General features: G+C 33.3%; 4 pseudogenes; 2 read left to right on the top strand and 2 right to left on the bottom strand.

The window, feature by feature from the left end:
- Nucleotides 1-1,133: 1,133 nt before the first annotated feature.
- Nucleotides 1,134-8,920, bottom strand: LOC145992320 (cytochrome c oxidase subunit 2 pseudogene; annotated as a pseudogene).
- Nucleotides 8,921-9,243: 323 nt separating this feature from the next.
- LOC145992319 (cytochrome b pseudogene) lies at nt 9,244-10,383 on the bottom strand (annotated as a pseudogene).
- Nucleotides 10,384-11,318: 935 nt separating this feature from the next.
- On the top strand, nt 11,319-13,374 carry LOC145992318 (NADH-ubiquinone oxidoreductase chain 4 pseudogene; annotated as a pseudogene).
- A 142-nt stretch (nt 13,375-13,516) lies between these two features.
- On the top strand, nt 13,517-14,911 carry LOC145992316 (NADH-ubiquinone oxidoreductase chain 5 pseudogene; annotated as a pseudogene).
- Nucleotides 14,912-26,381: the final 11,470 nt, after the last annotated feature.

The following is a 26,381-nucleotide window of genomic DNA, read 5'->3' as shown; positions in this document are numbered from 1 at the left end:
TTTTGAGAGTTGGGTTCGGCTAATTTCTTGTTCAAGATTTCTAACCCTTGCCATAGCAAAAAACTCTTCCCAAAAATCCTACATTATAGACATTCTGAACTGTCAAGAACATTAAAAATAGTTTTATTTTGTACGTACACCGATTCTTATGGCCAGCGTTCTAATGGCTACTTAATTGTGTTCAAACATCCATAATTTTACGCCGCCAGCATTCTTTGCTTAGCATAGTTGGAAATCAAGGCATAATTACTGCAGACATGTAACTATATGAAACCATCAGCTTTTGGGCTTCACACGGCACTATAATTTGCTTGCAGCGGGTAAGTCTAACAAAACGTAAGTCAGGAAAATCCATTACACAGTGGCTCTCAAAGTGTACGCCTAGGTGCCCTGGGGCGCCGGAACTGGCTTACAGGAGTGCTGGGATATGATCCAATATTTTCACTGAAATGGTACTTATCCGAAATATGTGTACTTAGTTAGTATTTTTTCCATATAAAATATTTCTGAATTTGAAATATGTGTTTGTATTTTAACTTAAGGCAAGCAACTAACCACACTAACTGAGCGTTGCAAGACTTAGATAGGCTTACATTCCGACTTGGATCCTATTGAGTTATTAAATAAAATTATTGAAAATATACTAATAAATATTAGAGTGATTAATTATTAATAAGAATATTTTAAATTCTTCGTGTAATTTTACCATTATTATTTTATATAATATAGAGGTCCGTGATTGTATTAATCAAAATGGGGCTGGAATTATTAATAATCCCAAGAATGTTCTTATTCAATTTAGTGATATATTTATAATTGATGATGTTGGGTCGAATGATGATCTTGTTATCACTTTCAGTATTTAATTTTTGGTTTATTTTCCATTTTAAAATTGTTATTATTTAATAATTTATTATAATTATAGTAGTTAACAATTATGAATAGAAAATAAATTAATATAAATGTTGTAAATAGAATAATTCAGTTTAATGGATATATTTGTGGAATAAAAAAGTATCTATATAGATAATTTAGGTTTGACACTCCTATGTTATATTTAACTAACTCTTTTCATTAGAAGTAGTTGTTATATTACTATTTTGTGGTTTAAGAGAACATTACTTACTTTTCAGTCATATAATGATTCTTGTATAATTTTTATTAATCAATTTAATAAAAGATTTGTGAGTTGTAGTTTCAATAATAATTGGTATAAATCTATGATTAGATCCACAAATTTCTGAACATTGTCCAAAAAATAGACCAATTCGACTAATGTTTACTCCTGCTTGGTTAAGTCGTCCTGGAGTGGCATCTATTTTAATTCCTATAGATGGTATGGCTCATGAATGTAATACATCTGCAGATGTAGTTAGTACTCGAATGTCTATATTACTTGGTAGTACTGTTCGATTATCCACATCTAATAATCGAAATGAGTCTATTATTATTTCATTTGTCGGGGTTATATATGAGTCAAATTCTGCTTTTATAAAATCGGAATATTCATAACTTCAGTATCATTGATGTCCAATAGTTTTAAGGGTTAATGAAGGTTGATTAATTTCATCTAATAAATATAATAAACGTAGGGAGGGTAGTGCAATAAAAACTAGGGTAATTGCTGGTATAATTGTTCATATTGTTTCTAACACCTGTCCTTCTAAAAGTATTCGGTTTGTTAATTTATTATTAAATAATGATGTTATTAGGTATCCTACTAATACTGTAATTATAATTAAAATTAATATTGTGTGGTCATGGAAGAACATTATTTGTTCTATTAGTGTGGAGGATCTGTCTTGTAATCCTATTTCATTTCAGGTTGTCACTTTTAAGTAAGGGATAACCTTATATTTGAAGCTTAAATTCAATGCACTTCTCTGCCACCTTAAAAATTAGTTGTTAATAAGTAATATTGGAAGTTCTGAATATGTATGTTCGGAAGGAGGTGATATTTGATATCATTCAATTGATGACGCTTGTTGTAGATTAAATAATGTTGGTCGAGCACTTGTTACACCTTCTCAGGTAATAAAAATTATAATAATTACTGCTGTAAATGATAGGATTGATCCTAATCTTGAAACAATATTTCATATTGTATATGCATCTGGATAGTCCGAATATCGTCGTGGTATTCCTCTTAACCCCAGAAAATGTTGTGGAAAGAATGTTAAGTTGACTCCAATAAATATGGAGATAAATTGAATTTTTAATCAATCTGGATTTACTATTACTCCTGTAAATAGTGGAAATCAATGTACTAGTCCTGCTATAATAGCAAATACTGCTCCTATAGATAATACATAATGAAAATGTGCTACAACATAATATGTGTCATGTAGTACAATGTCTAGTGATGAATTTGCTAGTACTACTCCTGTTAATCCCCCTATTGTAAATAAGTAAATAAATCCTAATGCTCATAATATTGATGGAGAGTAATTAATTTGTGTTCCATGGAGTGTGGCAATTCATCTAAATACCTTAATTCCTGTTGGTACGGCAATGATTATTGTAGCTGCAGTAAAGTATGCTCGTGTATCAACATCTATTCCTACAGTAAATATATGATGTGCCCATACAATAAATCCTAGAAATCCGATTGCTATTATTGCATAAATTATTCCAATTACTCCAAATGTTTCTTTTTTACCTCTTTCTTGAGTTACAATATGTGAAATTATTCCAAATCCTGGTAGAATTAGAATATATACTTCTGGATGCCCAAAGAATCAGAATAGATGTTGATATAGGATAGGGTCTCCACCACCGGATGGGTCAAAAAATGAGGTATTTAGATTTCGATCTGTTAATAGTATGGTAATTGCTCCTGCTAGAACTGGTAGTGATAATAATAGGAGAACTGCGGTGATTACTACTGATCACACAAATAATGGTACTCGTTCTATGGATATTCCTATAGTTCGTATATTAATTACCGTTGTAATAAAATTTACTGCCCCTAGAATAGAGGAGACTCCTGCTAAATGTAATGAAAAAAATTGATAGATCTACAGAGGCCCCGACATGTGCAATTCCTGCAGATAGGGGAGGGTATACGGTTCAACCAGTTCCTGCACCACTTTCTACAATTCTTCCTGATAATAGTAGAGTTAATGATGGGGGTAGTAATCAAAATCTTATATTATTTAATCGTGGTAAGGCCATGTCTGGGGCTCCAATTATCAGAGGTACTAATCAATTCCCAAACCCCCCAATTATAATAGGTATTACAAAGAAAAAAATTATAATAAATGCGTGCGCGGTTACAATTACATTGTAGATTTGATCATCTCCAATCAAACTTCCTGGTTGACCTAATTCTATACGGATTAAGATACTCAATGATGTTCCAACTATTCCTGATCATACCCCGAAAATTAAATATATTGTACCAATATCTTTATGGTTAGTAGAAAATAATCATCGTTGCAAGAATGAGATGACTGAAGTTATAGGTGATAAACTGTAAATTTATTTATGAGTTTTAAACTCTCTCATTAATTTTGGCTTTATAGTTAAGAATAATAATTTTGAACTGCAATTTCAGGGTGATACGTTGTATGTATTAAGACCTTAAATTAACTTAAGACCTTATAAAGATCTTATAAAGATATATAAATTGGTTGAATTAGAGGTAATCCACAAATTGAGAGAAAAATTGTAATTGCCGATAATACTTGTTCTTTTAAATTTAATGGTTTGTTGTTAATAATATTTCATATATTAGTTTTATAATTTATTAAAATTGATGTGAGTGAGGTTCGTAAGTAATAGTATAGGGTTAATAATGATATATATATAAGTGGCCGCGGTGGCTCAGTCGGTAACGCGTCTGACTACCATGCTAAAGTTCCCGGGTTCGATCCCCGGCCGGTACAAATCCGGGAACTTTTCAAACGTTGGAAGCGGCCCCGGCGCCAACCCAGCGTCGAATAACATGGGTACCTGGGGGAAACCCTGGGGGGTAAAGGCGGTCAGGGGCGTGATGCTGATCACATCACCCCCACCCACGACCGGATCAAGAAGAAATTAATGGAATAAAATATATTAAATTAATTTCTAAGCCTATTCAGGCTCCATATCATGAGGTGGAAGAAATAGAAAGGAGGGTTTCTAGTGTGAGGGTCAATAGGAATATTATTTTTTGGGGGGTTGTGAGCATTAAAAAGGGAAGGGTTTAATTATAGACCTTCATATGTGGGGTATGAGCCCTCTAGCTTAATTAGCTTACCTTTTTATTATATTTTGGTGTATGATGCACTATGGGGTTTGATACCATTGGATAAAGTTTAATTCTTTCAATTATAAAAAATGAATTTTTATTACAAATAAAACAATATGAACATGTTAAATTTCATGTATACTTTACCCTATCATGGTAATCCTTTTTCAGACATCTTATTTATAAATAAATTATAATAGTGGGCTAATAATATTATTTATTGGACTTTTATTTCTATGATTAATAAGTAGAACCTATTTATTAAATAATATAAAATACTTCAGAATTGTTTTTAATTTTATTTAATTTCTTTTAAGTGTTTGTAGTCTAACTTAAAGTAATTGACTTACTTAATATGTCATTTTAATACTTATTGAGTTTAGAGAAAAAAGAAGTTAATATCTATATAGAACACAATTTTGAGGGAAAAAAATTGTGTTCTATATACCGTGCGTCCATTTCGATCTGCAGCCGAGAGATCGGGAGAAGCGTGGCGGGCGGCGCTGGCGGAGATGCCGACATTTGCGGCCTGTAATGCTCGCTTATTTTTACGGACATATCCAGACATTTATATAAATATTGCAAAACGAGCACTAACCTGGGTTATAATTCATCATCTGTAATTCATCCAAGTTCTGCAATTATATACACAAAAAAATACGCTTTAGAAGTGACGATAAGAGTCACAGATAATAAAACATTTTAATCATAGTTTTGACCAGCAACGTCCTGCTTAAAATCCTTGAAAGAGTTTTGTGTCGATGGGGATCGTTTGGAGGTTTCGAATGTGCAACACTGTATCAAGATTACGCTGCAGACGAAACCATTAAAAGTCAATGGTTTTCGTGAGCTTCCTTGCAATCCAAAATCTCCAAGCTCGAGTTTCGTGTTCCTTCGCGACTAGATGAAGACAGAGCTGTGAATATAGTGGCGAGCAATGTAAACCAAGAGCGTGTTAATTTCATACTGTGCGCAAGAGTGTTATTCTTGGATACTTGCCGTTACTTGTTTGTGTTATTGCAGTGTGTATGTGTGTTGTGTCAGTGAGACGATTGGAATGCCAGCCGCAAGATTCACTTTAGAACAAAGAATTTTTATGTATGACAATTACGTGAAAACAGACTCGTGTCGAGACGTGTGTAGGCAATTTGTACAGAAATTCCCATGGGTTTCACTTCCACATGGAGATACAGTTAGACATCTTGTCCTTACATTACGAGAAACTGGATCGTTAAGTTTTAAAACACCTAACCAAAAACGACGGATTCTAACCGAAGCAAAACTCGATGAAATTGGGGCAGCGTTAGAAAGTTATCCAAACAAACCTCTACGCCGTGTTTCACAGGAGATGGGCGTGTCAAAATCATCAGCACATACAGCCACTAAGCTACTAAAATTAAAACCATACTCTGATAACACAGGTTAGTGCTCGTTTTGCAATATTTATATAAATGTCTGCATATGTCCATAAAAATAAGCGGGCATTTCAGGCCGCAAATGTCGGCATCTCCGTCAGCGCCGCCCGCCACGCTTCTCCCGATCTCTCGGCTGCTGATCGAAATGGACGCACGGTAGTAGGGGAAAGTGAGTAAAAATAAAAAAAGGAGGAAATTTTCGTAAGATAATTCCTAATTATAATTTAATTTAATTTAATACATATTATATAATAATAAAGAACCTCTGTTTATATTTTAAGGTTAAAGTTTTATTCTAGCTTAAATCTCCTTAGTTAAATTTTACATATGTATTTGTTAAAGAGAGGTAGAATTTCCGCCAATTTTTTATGGGTTGAGACGGTATATTTGAATTTGGTTCGCAGTGTGTGGGTTTGTTTAATTTTAATGTAAATTAGATTACAGGATTTTAAATTTTAATATTTATTTTGTCTTGCTAAATTCGTGCCAGCTGCCGCGGTTAGACGTGGGGACATAAGTGGAGAGTTGTTGGATTAATTGTAGTAATAATTGATTTTTTGGTTGTTTATATTTTATTTATTAGGTGAAATTTTTAATATAATTTGTTCTTTATTTTTATTAATTCTATAAAGGTGGTGTATTAAACTAGGATTAGATACCCTATTATTATCATTGTAAATTTGGTCTGAGTAATATTAGTTATGATCTTCAAACTCAAAGAATTTGGCGGTGCTTTATTCAATTTAGAGCAACCTGTCCCGTAATCGATATTCCGCGTTTTATTTGGCCTATTATTGTAAAATATCAGTTTGTATACCGCCTTAATATTGAATATTTAAATATATATATTCTTTTTTTCTATTGAAATATATTTCAGGTCAAGGTGCAGCTTATTAGTAGGGGGAGATGGGTTACATTGTGTTGATTTGGATAATGTATTGGAATTATATTTGAAATTGGATTTAATTGTAATTTTGTTTTAGAATAGCATTTTGGTTTATTAGCTCTAGGGTATGTACACATCGCCCGTCGCCCTCATTTATATAGGTGAGATAAGTCGTAACATAGTAGGTGTACCGGAAGGTGTGCCTGGTTTGATTAGTATCAAAATATTTCTGTTAGTTAGAATATTCATTTACATTGAGTAGTTAGTCGTGCGATTCGACATATTTTGATAGAAATTTTTTTACTATTTAAATTTTGTTTATAAATTGATTATGTATGAAAAGGAATTTTATTGGGGTTGGTTGTATATTTAGTATATATAAATTAGTTTGTTATAGGTTATTAGTACAGTGCTGGGATTTATTAAATATATGAAATATTAATTTTTATTATAGGAGATGTTAGTAATCGTACCTTTTGTATCAGGGAGGATTAAATTTTAATTGAATATTCTGTTTTCTCGAAAGGTGAGGAGCTAGTAGATTAATTTTAAGGTAAAAGTGTTATATTTTTCTGTTAAAATTACTATTTGTAATAAAATGTTATTCGACTTACCTTATATCTAGTTATTGGCGAATTATATTTAATGTAGTTTTACATTTTAATATTTTCTATACTATTATATATTATTATAATATTAATGTTTAGTTATTACTAGGGGGATGTGCTTCTGATTAATATGTTGGTTATAACTTTATAATAAACTATTATATTTGTTGGTTTGGAGATTGCTAATTTTTGTAATTTTGTTATAATTTATTTGGAATTTTATTAAAAATTTAGTTTGGTTTTACTTGTTTACCTAATTATATGTTTTAATTAGTTTTATTTGGAAATTATGATTCTATTAGTATATTTATTTAATTAATTAGAGGAATTAGGCAAAATTTATTCTCTCCTGTTTATCAAAAAAATCTTTTCATGATTTTATATGAAGTATAAGCTGCCCAATGACGCTTGTTTAATGGCCGCGGTATTTTGACCGTGCGAAGGTAGCATAATCATTAGTCTTTTAATTGGGGGCTAGAATGAATGGTTGGACGAGGAATAGACTGTCTTTAATTAATTAGTGTATAATTTTACTTTAAAGTGAAAAGGCTTTGTTTTTTTAAGGGGACGATAAGACCCTATAGATCTTTATATTATTTTAATGATGTTTTGATTAGTAATATAATTATATATATTATTAAATAATATTTTGTTTGGGTGATGGGAAGATAATAATTAACTCTTTTTATTTGATGTTCAATAATTTTTGTTATTTGGATCCATTTTTAGTGATTTAAAGAATAAGTTACCTTAGGGATAACAGCGTAATCTTTCTTGAGTGATCATATCGACAGGAGGGGTTGCGACCTCGATGTTGGATTAAGATATCATTTGGGTGTAGCATTTCAAATTTGATGGTCTGTTCGACCTTTAATTTCTTACATGATCTGAGTTCAAACCGGCGTGAGCCAGGTTGGTTTCTATCTCTTAATATTTAAAGTGTTTTAGTACGAAAGGACCAAATACTTATATTATATATAATAATATTGATTAATAATAATTACTATTATGGCAGAGAAGTGCATTGAATTTAGAATTCAAAAATACAGATAAATTTCTTTTTATAGTAGATGATATTAAACTTATTTATTGGAGTTATTTCTTTTATTATTTTAGTTGTGTGTGTTTTAATTAGAGTTGCTTTTTTTACTTTATTTGAGCGTAGGGTTTTAGGCTATATTCAGATTCGTAGGTGGCCTAATCGGGTTGGGATTTGTGGTATTTTTCAGCCTTTTGCTGATGCAGTTAAATTATTTACTAAGGAGCAAACACTACCTACTTTGAGAAATTATTATCCATATTATATATCTCCAGTTTTTAGTTTATTTTTATCTTTGTTTGTTTGGGTTGTTTTTCCATATCACACCTTATTATTTAATTTTTATTTGGGGGTATTTTTCTTTTTATGTTGTGTGAGAATAGGGGTGTATAGAGTAATATCTGACGGTTGGTCATCTAATTCTAATTATGCGTTGCTTGGGGATCTTCGAGCAGTTGCTCAAACTATTTCCTATGAGGTTAGATTGGTGTTAATTTTATTGTCTTTTATTTTTTTAATTGGTGGTTATAATTTACTTTTATTTAATATTTTTCAGGATTATTTATGATTTATTTTTATTGCATTACCATTGGCTTTAGCTTGATTGAGTTCTTGTTTAGCTGAAACTAACCGAACTCCTTTTGATTTTGCTGAGGGGGAGTCTGAACTTGTCTCTGGGTTTAATGTTGAGTATAGTGCTGGGGGGTTTGCTTTAATTTTTATGTCTGAATATGCTAGCATTTTATTTATAAGTGTTTTATTTAGAATTTTATTGTTGGGGGGGATACAATTTCTCTTATTTTTTTACTTAAGGGTTATTTTTTTAGGATTTATTTATATTTGGATTCGAGGTACACTACCACGATTTCGTTATGAAAAGCTTATATATTTAGCTTGAAGGAGTTTTCTTCCGGTTTCTTTAAATTATTTTTTTTTTGTTGGCTTTAGGGGCTTAATTGTATCAATTTATATTTAGTTGCATAATAATTAGAATGTGAAGACTTCTAGAATATTTACATTCTATTTTGTTTTCAAGACATACACTTAAAGTTTCAGTCAAGAAGTCATTTTTTTAAAATTTTATCTCATAATAGTAATGTTACGGGGGATATAATGAAATATATAAAATATATAATTGTTAACACTTGTCCAGTAGCGATGTATGGAGTTTCTACTGGCCGGGCTCCAATTCAAGTTAATAAAATAAAGGTTGCAAATATTAATCAAAATAATATTTGATTTAAAGGGTAAAATTGTAGTCCACGAAAATTTCTTTTACGATGTATTGGCATAATAAATAAGATTGTAATAGATAATACTAGTGCTACCACTCCTCCAAGCTTATTTGGAATTGATCGTAGAATGGCATATGCAAATAGAAAGTATCATTCTGGTTGAATGTGTACTGGAGTTACTAGTGGATTTGCTGGGGTAAAATTTTCTGGATCTCCTAGGGTCGTTGGAAATATTAATGAGAGTTGTATTAATCTTAAAATTATAAGTATAAATCCTAGTGTGTCTTTTATGGAGAAGTATGGATAGAACGGGATTTTATCCATGTTGCTGTTAATAGATAGTGGATTATTAGATCCGGTTTGATGTAAAAAGAGTAGATGGATTATGGATATTGCTATTAAAATAAAAGGTAATAAAAAATGAAAGGCGAAGAATCGGGTTAGTGTAGCACTATCTACTGCGAACCCACCCCAAATTCATTGAACTAGTATAGTTCCTAAATATGGAATTGCCGAGAGCAAATTAGTAATTACTGTGGCCCCTTAGAATGACATTTGACCTCATGGTAGTACATATCCAACAAATGCTGTTGCTATTGTTGTTAATATAATTATAACTCCAATAGATCATGTGTGAAGATATAAATAGGATCCATAATATATTCCTCGTCCAACATGTATATATATACAAATAAAGAATATGGAGGCCCCGTTAGCATGAATAGTTCGTAGTATTCATCCATAGTTTACATCTCGGCAGATGTGTATTACTCTAGAAAAAGCTAAGTCTGTTCTTGAAATATAATGTATTGCTAAAAAAAGACCTGTTAAGATTTGGATTGAAAGACATATTCCTATAAGTGAACCAAAATTTCATCAGTAGGAAATATTTAGTGGGGCTGGCAAGTCTACTAATGCATTATTTGCTAGTTTAAGTAGGGGGTGATAAATTCGTGCTGGTTTTGTCATTTGTAATTATTTAATTATTTTTAGAGCTCCATGTGAGAGTCTGGTAATTTTTACAATTGCAACTAATGTAATAAATAGGTATACTACTGTTAGAGTAGTTATTATTATAATGGATTCATTATATAGTTTTATTCCTGGTAGTGGGGGTGTACTTTTTCAGGTTGTATATGTATCTATATTTTGTAGTGTTGAGGGGGTTAATAATGGATCTACTATTATTAATGTAAATAAACATAATAGTATTAGGGTTACACCTATAATTATTATTTTTGTTCTTATTTTGAATATTTCATTTGGTGTAAGTCTTGTTGTATAAATAAATAGAACCAGTATTCCCCCTAAAAATACTAGGAATAGTACATAGGAAAGTCATGTGGATTTTAGGAATGTTGATATTGTTAGACATGCGGTAATAGTCTGTATAATTAGTATAATCCCTATAGATAGTGGATGTTTTATTTGTAGTATTATTAGTGCTAATAATAGCATAATAGTAATTAATATTAATTGTATTTTGATATCAAGGAGTAGTTTAATAAAAATATTGGCTTTATGAGCTACTGATGATATAACTATATCCTCCTTGATGTTTTTAGAATTATTAATTCATTTATGATTTACAAGACCATTGTTTTTATTAAACTATAAAAACTTATGTTAAGAGTATTATTTATATTAATTATTTTATTTATTAGATTTTTATGTTTTATTTCTCAACGTAGGCATTTATTAGAAACTCTATTAAGACTTGAATTTATTGTGTTATCCTTATATTTATATATAACTTATTATTTTATTAATAATCAGGAAGATTCTTATTTTTGTCTATTATTTATTTCATTTTGTGTATGTGAGGGGGCCCTTGGCTTATCTGTTATAGTATCAGTTACGCGTACTCATGGTAATGATTATTTTAATTCTTTTGTATTATTGAAATGTTAAAATATATTTTTTATTTTATATTTTTAATGCTTTTGAAATTTAATAGTTCTTTATGAATGGTGGTCCAAATTTCTATTATTTTTGGTTGTTTTTTGTTTTTAGTAATAGTGTGGGTTGGTATAGGGGTATGGGGGGTTGGTTATTTTATTGGTCTAGATGTAATATCTTATTCTTTAATTTTACTTAGTATTTGAATTATTTTTTTGATAATAGTGGCTAGAAACAATATTATATCTATTTATTTTTATCCTTGTAGATTTATATTTTTATTAATTATTTTATTATTACTGTTAATATTAACTTTTATAAGAATATTTTTTTTATTTTTTTTGTTTTTTGAAGGATCATTAGTACCTACCTTATTTTTAATTTTAGGGTGGGGGTATCAACCAGAGCGAGTACAAGCAGGGGTACATTTTCTTTTTTATATATTACTTGCTTCTTTACCCCTTTTGGTTGTTATTTTTATATTAAATTATAGGGTGGGGGTCTATATATATATTGTAGCGTGACGTCGGGTAAGGTACGGGATCGAGTCACGCCGGGACGTAGCTCAGATAAATACAATAGGTCTTAAGTTTGACTTGGCTAACCACCTCTACCCTTAAGGAGGCTGATGAAGGATTGTTGGGAGCCTGTGTTGTTGAACGCTACTCACCCCTTGCTGTTGGTCTGGCCCTCGGCTTCTGGCGTCGGCGACGGTGACAGGTGTCCGCTGGAGAGATCGAAGATGACGATAAGAAACGGCAGGCAATTCGGCGACTTCTTTTATTCTTGCAGATTCTTCGGTTGGCTTAATCCGGACTGCTTGTGGACTTCTCGCTTGTTGCCGCCTCGTAGTGTCGCGATCTCTCAGCAGGCCGTCGTCCTCTTCTCGTCGATCAGTTTGGTGGTGATATTGGAGCGAAGTGAGAGATCGATTTACTGTCTCCAGCGGTTTTATACATTGGATTTGAGTCATAGGTTGGTGGACTTTGCACCTCCACTGTGCACCTGGGGTATCCCTGGATGCAGATGGAAATTTACAGTGGAGGTGCACTCACCGCTGGCGAGGGCCGTTGCCTTGCTGACTGTGCAGAGCCGAGTGGAAAATTCTTGTTGCTCGGCTCTGCATCCGGTGGAATGTGGGGTGAATGAGCGTTCAACTTGCGAGCTTCAGAGCGATGTTTGAGGCAAATTAATGTTTCGACTTTTATGCTCCCAATTCCTTCATCAATATATATATTTAAATACATTAATATTAATATAAATTATTTTATTTGATATGTTAGAATGGTATTTGCTTTTTTAGTAAAAATACCTATATTTTTGGTTCATTTGTGACTACCTAGGGCTCACGTCGAGGCTCCAGTTAGTGGATCTATAATTTTGGCTGGAATTTTACTAAGGCTTGGTGGGTATGGTATTTTACGAATTATTTCTTGTATTGAGAGATTAGCTGTTAAATATAATATTTTTTGGTTTGGTATTAGAATTGTTGGTATTTGAATGATTAGTCTTGTTTGCATGCGTCAAATTGATTTAAAGGCCTTGGTTGCATATTCATCTGTAGCACACATAGGTCTTGTTTTAATAGGAATTATAACTATAGGGGCGTGGGGAATAAATGGCGGGCTTACTCTAATAGTAGCACATGGTCTTTGTTCTTCTGGAATATTTTGTCTAGTAAATATTACTTATGAACGATTATTTAGTCGTAGTATGTTAATTAATAGGAGAATAATTAATTATATCCCTAGATTATCTTTATGATGATTTATATTAAGAATTACTAATATGGCCGCTCCACCCTCTGTTAATTTGTTAGGTGAGATTAGTTTATTAAATAGAATTATTGGGTGATCATACTTTAGTTTTGTGGGTGTTGCATTACTTTCTTTTTTAAGTGCTGGTTACACTTTATATTTATATTCTTATACTCAACATGGAATATATTATTCTGGTGTATTTTCTTGTTGAAGAAGTAATATTCGTGAATATTTATTATTATTTTGTCATTTATTTCCATTAAATTTTTTAATTATTTTTTGTTCTCCAATATTTCATTGAATTTAAATTATTTAAGTAGTTTAAGTAGAATAGTAAGTTGTGGACTTAGCGGTAACTAAGAAGTTCTTAAATCAATGGTTTATAATTTTTTATTACAAGCATAGTATCAATTATTTTATTAATTAGTAGAATAATTTTATTATTATTAGGGACGCTATTTTTAATTAAGGATGTTACAATTTTTATTGAGTGAAATATTGTTAATTTGAATAGTTCTAGTATTATTATAACAATATTGTTTGATTGAATATCTTTAATTTTTATGGGATTAGTTATATATATTTCTTCTATGGTGGTTAATTATAGAGGTTCTTATATAGAGGGTGATTATAATATAAATCGATTTATTATTTTAGTTTTATTATTTGTTGGATCTATGATGTTTTTAATTATTTCTCCTAATTTTATTAGAATTATTTTAGGGTGGGATGGTCTAGGATTAGTTCCTTACTGTCTAGTAATTTATTATCAGAATGTTCGTTCCTATTCTGCTGGAATATTAACTGCTTTGTCCAACCGAATTGGTGATGTATTTATTTTATTATCTATTGCTTGAATGTTAAATTCTGGAAGCTGGAACTATATTTATTATTTATGATTAGTTTCTGATTTTGATATAATATTAATTACTAGATTTATTATTATTGCTGGGATAACAAAGAGTGCACAAATTCCATTTTCTGCATGACTGCCGGCAGCTATAGCTGCACCAACCCCAGTTTCTGCATTGGTTCATTCTTCTAATTTGGTTACTGCTGGGGTTTATTTATTAATTCGTTTTGGAAATATATTAATATATACTGTTCTTGGTAGGGTACTCTTATTATTATCCGGGCTAACTGTATTTATAGCTGGGGTTGGTGCTAATTTTGAATATGATTTGAGGAAAATCATTGCTTTATCTACATTAAGACGGCTTGGATTAATAATGTTAATATTATCTATGGGATTAAAGGAGTTATCATTTTTTCACTTATTGACGCACGCTATATTTAAGTCTATATTGTTTTTATGTGCTGGTGTAGTTATTCATGTTATAGGAGATGTTCAGGATATTCGCTGTATGGGAGGTTTAATTAATAAAATGCCAATAACTATTTCTTGTATAATAATTTCTAGTCTTGCCCTATGTGGAATGCCATTTTTGGCTGGATTTTATTCTAAGGATTTAATTTTGGAAATATTAAGTATATCTTCTTTTAATTTAGTAATATTTGTTTTATTATGAATTTCTACGTGTATAACTATAGCTTATAGCTTTCGGTTGAATTATTATTTAGTTGGTAAATCTTATAGAGGTGTTTCATTTCAATTTTTTTCTGATGATGGAGGGTGAGGTATATTTAAGGGGATATTAGGCTTACTACTCCTATCCATTGTAGGTGGTTCTGGACTAATGTGATTAGTTTTTCCTTCTGTTTTTGTTATTATTATTCCATTTAAGTTGAAGATAGGGGCAATCATTTGTATTTTATTGGGTGGATGAATTGGATATAATATCACGTCTTTTTTTTTTCGAAATTTATCCATTTTTTAATAATAAAATAGTATAATATTTATTAGGAGGGATATGATTTTTACCTTATCTATCTTCGGGTGGGTTAATTGGTAGTTCATTTACTACTGGAGGTTTATATATTAAGGCTATTGACTATGGATGAAGTGAATTTATAGGTGGACAGGGGGTGTATAAATATATAAGGAGTGGTTCCTTAAATATTCAACTAATACACTCTAACTATTTTAACATTTATTTTATATTTTCATTTTTAATAGTAATTTTATTAATAATTTATGTGTGTTTGTATAGCTTATAATAAAGCATAATATTGAAGTTATTAGGAAGAATAGAATAATTCTGTAAACACTTCTTGAACTTATTTAGAGTTCAGCTTTATCATGAAAAGATAATGTAATTTTATACTAAAGAAATAATGTGAAGAGTATTTAATGGAATTTCACCACTAAAGATTGAAGTTAGCAGCCCCCACTTAATATTATACCCCTTAACTGAGGAAATAATCCTAATTTTATTATTAACATTAATATGCCGCCTTCCTTTGGCTTCAGTTAAGTAAGCAAGGGTAATAATATATACCAATTTATTCAGGTCGAAGCTGATTGCTTTTGCTTCTTTCTCAGTAAAGTAAATTGAAATATTCAATACCTTTTGAATGCAACTCAAATGTTATTATTAACTATTACTCCAGCATGCTTATTCTAGTGATCCTTGGGTTCATTAGTGATATAATCCTAAAAGTAAAATTAATAGAAATAAGAATCTAACACATAATCAATATATTAGTTTTGAATTAGTAATAATAACTGTTATTGGTAGTAGTAATACAATTTCTACATCAAAAATGAGAAAAATTACTGCAATTAGGAAGAATTTTATAGAGAATGGAATTCGTGCTGAGGATTTTGGGTCAAACCCACACTCAAATGGTGATCTTTTTTCTCGGTCTGTAATTATTTTTTTTGATAGTAGTGTAGATAATACTATTACAATTGATGTGATTGTTATAATTAGTAATGAGGTACTTATGATTATATTAATTATTTACTTTATTTTATTACAATCTTTTAATTGGAAGTGAAGCGTACTTTAAATATACTAAGTAAATATTATCTACCTCATCAATAAATTGAAATATAAAGGATTAATCATACTACGTCTACGAAGTGTCAATATCATGCTGCTGCTTCAAATCCAAAGTGACGTGTTGGTGAAAAATGGCATAAGATGTGTCGAGCTAAGCATACTCCTAGGAATGTTGATCCAATAATGACATGTAGTCCATGAAATCCTGTTGCTATAAAGAATGTGGATCCATATACTGCATCAGCAATAGTAAATGGGGATTCATAATATTCATATGCTTGAAGAATAGTAAAATATACTCCTAATATTAATGTTAATATAAGTGCTTGCGTTGTATGTGAGTGATTTTTTTCTAGCAATCCGTGATGGGCTCATGTTACTGTTACTCCTGAGGCTAGCAGAATTGCTGTGTTTAATAAAGGTACTTGTATTGGATTAAATGGAGTAATTCCCCTTGGTAGTCATAGTATCCCTAGTTCAATTGTTGGGGATAAACTTCTATGGAAAAATGCTCAAAAGAATGATACAAAAAATAGTACTTCTGAAATAATAAATAGAATTATACCTCATCGTAGTCCTATTATAACTTGATTTGTATGTAATCCTTGATATGTTCCTTCTCGTGAAATGTCTCGTCATCATTGAATTATTGTAAGGAGTATAGTTGTTATTCCTTTTAGTAATAGTATTATATTTTGTTGGTAAAATCATCTAATTATACCTGTTGTTAATATTATTGCTCTAATGGCTCCTGTTGCTGGTCACGGGCTCTGATCTAGTAGGTGGTATGGGTGGTTTTGGTTTGTTGACATTAGTTATTTTGATTCTCTAGAATAAATAGCAATTAATAAGGCAAACACATAAGATTGGATAAATGCTACGGCTGTTTCTATAATAATTAATATAATTTGTGCTAAAATTAATATTGAAAGCCCAATAATTTCTAATATTGTTCCTGTATTTCCAATTATTGATATTATTAGGTGTCCAACTATTATGTTTGCTGCTAATCGCACTGACAAAGTTATTGGACGAATTAAATTTCTAATTATTTCAATACCTACTATGATTGGTATTAATAGTGCTGGCACACCTTCCGGCACTAGGTGTGCTAATATATGTTTTGTATTGTTAATTCACCCAAATAGTATAAATGATAATCATATTGGTAGGGCTAGGGTTAGGGTGAAGACTAAGTGACTTGATCTAGTAAATACATAATGGAGTAATCCTATTGAGTTATTAAATAAAATTATTGAAAATATACTAATAAATATTAGAGTTCTTCCTTAGTGATTAATTATTCCTAAGAATGTTTTAAATTCTTCGTGTAATTTTACCATTATTATGTTATATAATATAGAGGTCCGTGATTGTATTAATCAAAATGGGGCTGGAATTATTAATAATCCCAAGAATGTTCTAATTCAATTTTGTGATATATTTATAATTGATGATGTTGGGTCGAATGATGAGAATAATCTTGTTGTTCAAACATCCATAATTTTACGCCGCCAGCATTCTTTGCTTAGCATAGTTGGAAATCAAGGCATAATTACTGCAGACATGTAACTATATGAAACCATCAGCTTTTGGGCTTCACACGGCACTATAATTTGCTTGCAGCGGGTAAGTCTAACAAAACGTAAGTCAGGAAAATCCATTACACAGTGGCTCTCAAAGTGTACGCCTAGGTGCCCTGGGGCGCCGGAACTGGCTTACAGGAGTGCTGGGATATGATCCAATATTTTCACTGAAATGGTACTTATCCGAAATATGTGTACTTAGTTAGTATTTTTTCCATATAAAATATTTCTGAATTTGAAATATGTGTTTGTATTTTAACTTAAGGCAAGCAACTAACCACACTAACTGAGCGTTGCAAGACTTAGATATGCTTACATTCTCTTACATTCTGACTTGGGTGCGAAGGAAAAATCTTGAAACACTAAGGAAGACGTTAAACAAAAATGAACCCTGCACTACAGTCTTCCGATCATTCGGGGCCCCCTTACGTCGGGGCTGTCCCAGCCTAGGTACGCCACTGTTTCTTACTATAATTCTGCATTCAAATCTTACTTCACAGACAGAGCGATAAAAGGATGTTGTAAAATGCATGCTGAATTCTCCCTTCCCAGATTTGATAACAGATGTATTGTATATTGGTTTAGTTTATTTAAGAAACTAAGATGCGAATTCATAATCAGAATGTATTATTATTTAGGTTTTCACACAGAAAGAAATCAGTTCTCATTAAGCATTCAAAATTAGATACAAAATTAGATTCTATTTGTCTCGAACATAGGCTGAAATTTGTTAAAATTAATTGAATTTAAAATTAATAAAATTAATTGAAAGTAATGCAAAATTTTTGCTACACAACATCAAATAAATGTGAAATTTAATATTCCCTGAAAGACACATGGAAATGACAACTAGAAAAAAATGTTACCAACAATTTCGTAATAAACATTATAATTTAAACTGGCGAAAGTCATTGTAAATCTTGAAGTTATTACTTAGAACTAAACAGGCACAAAGAAAGAAAAGTTTATGTAATTAAATACAGAAGAACCAAATTGTACCGACAAGGGTGGTGATTATGATAGTAGGATTTATAACGTTAAAATTTGAAATAGTAAATTAATGTTCTCTCATATTTTTATTGACTAACCTAACCTAGAAAGGACATTCATTTTCTTTAGAAGTGATTGATTTGCTAACCTATTCTCTGACTAGTAGTTCCTTTGTCACCTTGTAATCAAGGGGTCCCGGGTTCGATACCCGTTGGAGGCACAAGTGGTTCGGATCCCACTTGAAACTGTAGGTCCAGTCCCGATTAGCCTTACTGTGCATAAAGTGGACTTAAAACACCAAATCAATCAAGCAATCATAGTAGTTCCTTTGATATTCAATTTGAAAATTATCAGAAATTCAAGTTAGTACACAATATTTTTATTATTGCATTATACATTAATGCACAAAATACGTATATGTTGAAAAAATATGGGTTTATGTGATTCTGATAAGTAACACGGACGGACATGATATAAGGGTATTTTTTCAGCTTAGCTGATTAATACACTAAAACTGCTACACACAATAATTTTGAGTCATTGCTTACAGCTGTTCCTTGAGGCTATTTTAACTGCATACGGATACACTTCCAATCAAGTCGAATATATTCCTTATGACGTCTATTAGAGGGAAAATGTTCCTTCAGTTTTTGAGTACAAATAAATTGCGATAAAAAGAGTTGAAAAATTATTGATGTACCAGCAGCATTAAATAAAAATCAGCCGAGATTAAAAATTTGCACACATATCCAAGCAATGCAAACATTAACCTGATATATAATTCTTACTTCACTTTTTGTGGAAACCGATAAATCTTTTAACTTTTAAATCAAATTCTTTGAAATATGTAGGTACAGTATGTGAGATAAATTGAATTATTAGCAATAATTTTATACTGCTGCTTACTTTGAATATTTTAATAATGAGGTACTCTCAATTGCAGATCAAAAACCATTACCCTCCTTGGTAAATTTTCAAACAACTATCCAGGCCACCTTAACAAGTTCAAACATCATTGGATTCGAATCATTGAATTAGTGCAATGCAAGCGGGCGAAGAGTGGTAAAAAAGGTAAAGTGCTCCCCTGTGCTTGCTTAGCACCACGCCAATAAGGCGTATGGGAAGTGTGGGGGTAACGTCCAACACTTTCTTGATCCGGTCGTGAGTGGGGATGATGTGATCAGCATCACGCCCCTGACCGCCTTTACCCCCCAGGATTTCCCCCAGTTACCCATGTCATTCGACATTGGGTGGGCGCCGGGGCCGCTTCCAACGTTAGAAAAGTTCCCGGATTTGAACCTTTGAACTCTCAGCGGGCGGAGAGTGGTGCTGATCAAATCACTTCCACAAACTAGCTGTGGTCGTGAATGCATGAGTCCCTTCCTCCACCCTGCCAACCCCATGATACGAGATCGAGTACCGTCTAGACGTTTTGAGGGTTACGAAAGGAGCCCACGTAGAAGTGCACTACATTAAAAAAAAAAAACTTCTTGAGTTGTTTACATAATGCCTGTCACAAAGAGCAAGGCTCTACGTCGAAGAGTTTCCTCACATATGTGATTTAAAATCAGGGATGTGTCATGTGGACAACCTTTACATTATCCAAATGTGAAGGATATGAAGATCTGAAGTAAGAGGGGAAAATATCCAAAGAGGGATTCATATAAAAACAATTCGGTAAAAAAATTTCACTAGTTTTGTATCATGAATTACAATAAATGTTGTAGCGTGAAGCAGTGTTAATGTTTAAATATATTTAAGGTGTTTTTTAGAGTGATAGAACTTTGAATTGAAATAAAACACATAAAAAATTAAGTTTGAAGCCAATTATGTTTTTATTTGAAAGATAACTTTCTGACATTTACTTTTTGAAAATAATTTCCGGCATATGTCAACCACGACTAGAGTAATGAACCGGATTCGATCAGTCCAATTTTGAACCACTTTTTCAAGTAATTGGGGACGTATGTCGTTAATAACACGAGTTATGTTGGCTTCCAAAGCGTCAATTGTAGCTGGTTTATAGCATAAACCAGAGACTTTAAATATCCCAAAAGAAAATAATCCAATGGCGTTAGGTCACATGATCTTGGAGGCCAATTCACTGGACCATTTCTGGAAATAATTTTGTCGCCAATTTTTTTTTTCCAATAAATCTATTGTTGCGGTAGCAGTATGAGGTGTGGCACCATCTTGTTCAAACCAAACCTATTGCAGGTTGATGTCATGCACATTTGGAAACAAATAATCACTGGTCTGTAACGACAACCATTGACAGTGCCGCCCTCATTTTTATAGAAATAAGGACCGACGATGCCTCCAGCATTTAACCCACACCAGACAGTACATTATTCAGGATGCAATGGAGCCTCGTGCAATTCCTGAGGATTGGTCTTACTCCATATACGCCAATTGTGCTTGTTGACATCACCATTTAACGAGAAATGAGCTTCGTCACTAAACACAATTTGTCGATAAAAAAGTGGATCAGTTTCCAATTGATTTAGACACGATTCACCAAACAAACGACGCTTCTTATGGTCTTGCGGCTTCAGTTCTTGCACCAATTGGATCTTGTATGGGTGTAGAGCAAGATATTTACGTAAAATTGTCCTTGTAGTGGATTGACACAGTCCAAGTTGATGAGAACGGCGACGAATAGACAAATTCAGATCTTCTTCAACACTATCACTGACAGCACCGATATTTTCTTCCGTACGTACACTTCTTTGTCTTGTTGGTATTTCATCGAGTAGAGTAAATGTTGTTCGAAATTTATCAATAGTTCGACGATTAAGTTGCTCTGATGGACGATTATGTGCACCATGTTGCGGCGTCAGTCTTTCCACGATCCTTTGCCAACGCTCACTGATCAGAAATGACAAAACAACATGTCATGATAACAAAACAAATGACAGGACAACTATCCCTATCGAAAGATCTATCACTCTAAAAAAAACACGCTTTATAAACTCAATAATGTTTATTTACATATAATGTATCTACACTTCTATATGTTAATAGTTGATTACCTAGTAATGTGGAACGCGGATCGTATATTAATTTATATTATGGTGTAGGTTATAAGGGTTTGTTCTTTTCTTCCAGCAAGCTGAGCTGGAAGTTGTTATCGGTATCAACAATGCAGAAAAGCTCCTGTTATTGTGTAAACGCCAGGCAGCCAAGATATTACGAAAACGCTAACACAGAGAAAAGACGAAAGATTAGACTGCCTTTCCCACTCAATATCTGTCGTGTCCCTGGGCGGGCAGTAATTAGACTTATATTATAATAATCCATGATTACACCCTGTAACACGATTTTTGTTCCTGTGTAGTGAGTGTTATTTTCTAAAGGCTTCTGACTGGAAACCATAGAAAATTCCTATTATTCCCCTCAAACTTTGTTTTTGTGACCAGGACAGTGTTATTTTTTAATTTTACCCGTTTTCAATGAGAAAATATATACGAATTCGTGTATTTCATTTACATAAAGAAAACGACAAACACATATACATCAAAAGTGACATATATTTGCACTCTAGTTGTGAACAAAATTATTGCAAAAGACTTAAAAATGATTAGTTTTCCTGGATTTACGATTATACTGTACATTACTTTCACGAATCAGCCCCAAAATATAGTCTCCCATCATGTTCTCGTTATACTGGCCTTGGTACCGACGTTCGAAATCCAATATATATTGATTGAAACGCTCGCCTTGCTCCTGCGAGTACACTCCCATGTTATCCTTAAATGTATGAAGGTGAGCATCGAGGACATGAATTTTCAGGGACATCCTGCAGCCAATTTTGTCGTAGCTCTTCACCAGAGTCTCAACCACTTCCACATAGCTTTCGGACTTATGATTGCCCGACGAAGACACCGGCTTTGATCTTTGCATCAGACAGGTTAGGAAAGAAGTCTTGAAGGTACTTGAAGGCTGCTGACTCCTTATCTAAAGCTTTGACAAGTGGAGCATTAGCTCCTTGTGGGGGTCTACCAGTGGCTCCCACTTGACGTTGTTTTCCCCCACAGAGAACGGCAAGTACCTTGTGTTGTAGTGCGCTTTGGTGTCTGCTGTCTCATAGGCAAAGATAACAAGGAAACTTGGTAAAACCACCTTGGAGACCCATTAGGAATCCTATGATTTTGAAGTCTCCGATGACTTCCCATTCATACTCATCATATTTCAAGGTATCTAGCAATCGGTTTATACTACTCTTTGAGGTGGACTGAGTGAGCTAGTGGAAGAGACGGGTATGTATTTCCATTATGAAGAAGCATGGCTTTAAGACTTCTGGACGAACTGTCAATAAAGAGGCGCCACTCATTTGGACTGAAGTCAATTCCAATTGCTTCAAACAGACTGGTGACATTGTGGCAGAAGCAGAGTCCATCTTGACTTATGAAAAAGCTGGAAAAACTTTGATGGCGCTTCCTCTGATCTGTTATTTGCACACTTTCTTCTAATAAATTCCACTGCTTAAACCTGGACGTCAAGAGTTCTGCATTCCACTTGGCGAGACCAAGATCTCTTATTAAGTCGTTAAGAATTTTTTTGATTGGGGTAGTATGGGTTTCTCTCCTCGGCTCGAAAATTGTAAGTATCAAGATCAATGTCTTCCTCGCTCTCTGACTTACTACTCTCGTCTGAAGAAGGCAGCTTTTTCTCCGGAGGAGTGGGCACGGGAAACTCAGGGCAATGTGGCACAGGGGCGATGGACGAAGATATATCCAGATATATGATAGCTTCCGCATTCTTTCCAGCTCGACGTTTGGAAGGATCCACCATGCAAAAATAGCAATTACTTGAGAGGTCAGTGGGTTCCCGCCAAATTCTTGGGATAGCGAACTTCTTGGCTCTCTTTTCTCCTCTGTACCATCCTGCAAAAGACAAAAGACAAAAATAAACTAATGTGTATTTTCACAACATATTTCACATATGAGATATATAGATATATATTTAATATGCACAAAATTATATACTTTTATTAACTTTGTCAATCAGGTGCACAACTGCACCCAAACCTTGTGACTTAGGTGCACTACTATTGGTTCGGTGCAAAAGCAACTTACAAGACAGGATGTACAATTCAACATAATGTGGGTAAAAATAAAGTATATAGCAGTTTATTAAATGTTAAACATGTAAGGTGTTAGTAAAAGTAATTTTTAAAAATACATTTGAAATAAACAAAAAATTCTAGGCCTCTTCAAGAAAACCCTAAATATTTAATATATAATTGAAATTATTAAAATTTTGCATTTTAATTTTCAGTCTTACCTTCCAGAGTTTTTTTTGCAGTTCTCGCACATGAAATGAGGTACCCTGGTTTTGTCTTGTTCCCCTACAGACATGCCGAAATATGCTCTGTATGCTTCACACATTTTAGAAGATGCTTTCACAGAGTACTTATTTCCTCTTTTCTTGATAAAATGGCCACAGACATAACAAAATTCGTCTGCCATATACTTGCAGCCCCTTGATGCCATTGTAAACGTGTTTCTAATTAGGCAGCTAGGACGACAATGAACCGCTTCAAACTGCACGATTTGCACTATTGTTGCTGGCATAATGCCAAGACCTGTCCATTTCAGTTATAGAGAGACCAGTGTATTGCTACAGCGCACAATATGACACGTTATTTATCTTCTTTATTCGTAATGAGAAAATAACGTGTACTGGAAAAGGATAAATCTCAAAACATCGTTGTCCTGGCTACAAAAACAAAGTTTATGAGGAATAATAGCCATTTCCTATACTTTTAGAACACAAGGAATTAGGAAATAACAATCATTACCCAGGAACAGAAAAAAATATTTTTTTGTTACATTGTGTTATTTAGCTGGAAGGCAGTATTTTCAGAATTTAGCTACTTGGATGCAAAAGAAAGTTATGCTCGCGCAAAACAAAACCTGTATATATTTATATTTTCTTAACATTTTTCACGTTGTATATTTTCATTTCTTTCTTTCGTTGTTAACATATCGCCTGGCAGTTGCGGGGAGAAGAGTGTAGCTGAAGGAAGCATAATCCCTGGTTAGAAATTGAGTGCAGTGTGTGGCGTTTAAAGTTCAAATATATTGTTCATGTTCATGTATATTTGTTAATCACCGGGGATGAAGGTGATAGTACGTATTGTGTAGAGATGAAAGTGTGTAGATCCATCACGGCACCGAGGAATCAGATGTAAGCGGCGGAGTTCGGTGACTTGTGACCTTTGTACTCGAAACTCTGATAAATATGGAACTCGTATAAACGTCTTTTCTTTAAACACCCGAACCTTGGGACAAGGAGTTGAAGCCCCGAGGTGTTACTGAGTGGGAAGCCGAGGCTCAATAGACCCGTCAACCAAGCAAGTCCAGGAGCGGATCTTACATTTGGCGCCAACGTGTGGGGCACGAAGTATATATCCGGTGGTTCTTCAGAAATGACGAAACATCGAGATGGCAACAAGGAAGTCTAAACGCAATTTATTGCCGACTATTGTGAAAGAACAAGGAATGTTGAGCTTTTATTGTTGCTCCGATCAAAATAAAGAAAAAGGAACCTATAAGTGTGTTTCCTGCAGGAGACAGGGAAAGAGAAAATTGGTAAGGAGCGACGAAAACAGAACTTGGACCTAAGGTAGAGAGAGAGGAAAGGACAAGATTAGTTTGAGAGGGAAAAGTGTAAAAAAGGGAAAGAAAAATTATAGTAGGGTATGAAAGAGTTTATCAGAAAGAGAGAGACAAGTGCAAGAAGGGGAAAGAGTTTAAAAGAGATAGACAGCCTACAAGAAGGAAAGAAAGGAATACAGGCAGAGTTGAAATTCAAAGAGGGAAATTAATAAGAAAGAAGATGTACATAGTTGAAAATGATGAAGAGATATGATTCAAAGAAGTGAGAGCTTAAGAGAGAGAGAGAGAGAGAGAGAGAGAGAGAGATATTCTATGAGAGGAAGCCAGAAATAAAGGAGAGAGAAATACAAAGATAGGGAGAGAAATGAAGAGAATAGAAGAGCTAGAGAGAGAGAGAGAGAGAGGGGAGGAAGAGTAATAATAGGGTGACATGGGAAAAAGATAGAAGCGTCCGAAGAGAGGGGAGAAATAGAAAGATATTAAGAGAAATAAATTGTAAGAGGGAAAACATAATAGGAGAGAGCAAAAATTTGAAAACAGAGAGAGAGAAAGAGATAGGAGCGAAACAATAAAAGTGAGAGTTAAAATTCAAAGGGTGGTAGAGATAGGTAAAAGATGGAGGGGTGAAAAGGGAAGGACAGAGAAATAAACAGAGAAGTTGAGAAAAAAAGAGCAAATAATTGGTTAAGAACAAAAAAGGGAACTTTTAGAGAGAGTAGAAGAAATAAAGAAAGAATTTATATCACTCAAAGAGAAGTAGAGAGGTTAAATGCTTAAAAGGGGGAAACAGAGCAAAATATAGTTAAATTAAATACGAAGAAAATAGGGGAGGTTAAGAGAAAAGGAGACAGTCTATAAGAGAAGTACAGAGGTACATAGGAGAAACTACTTACGGGAAGAGTAAAGTAAAAAAGTAAAGTGCTCCCCTGTGCTTAGCACAACGCCATGTAGGCGTATAGGGGGTGTGGGGGTAACGCCCCGCACTTTCTTGATCCGGTCGTGAGTGGGGGAGATGTGATCAGCATCACGCCCCTGACCGCCTTTACCCCCCAGGGTTTCCCCCAGGTACCCATGTTATTCGACGCTGGGTGGGCGCCGGGGCCGCTTCCATCGTTAGAAAAGTCCCCGGATTTGAACCGGCCGGGGATCGAACCCGGGACCTTTAGCATGGTAGTCAGACGCGTTATCGACTGAGCCACCGCG

Source organism: Lepisma saccharinum, chromosome 9 (genome assembly GCF_977018435.1).
Source record: "Lepisma saccharinum chromosome 9, izLepSacc3.1, whole genome shotgun sequence".
Classification (NCBI taxonomy): Eukaryota; Metazoa; Arthropoda; class Insecta; order Zygentoma; family Lepismatidae; genus Lepisma; species Lepisma saccharinum.
Note: the sequence above shows the minus strand (reverse complement) of the source record. Positions and strands in the feature narration are given on the sequence as shown.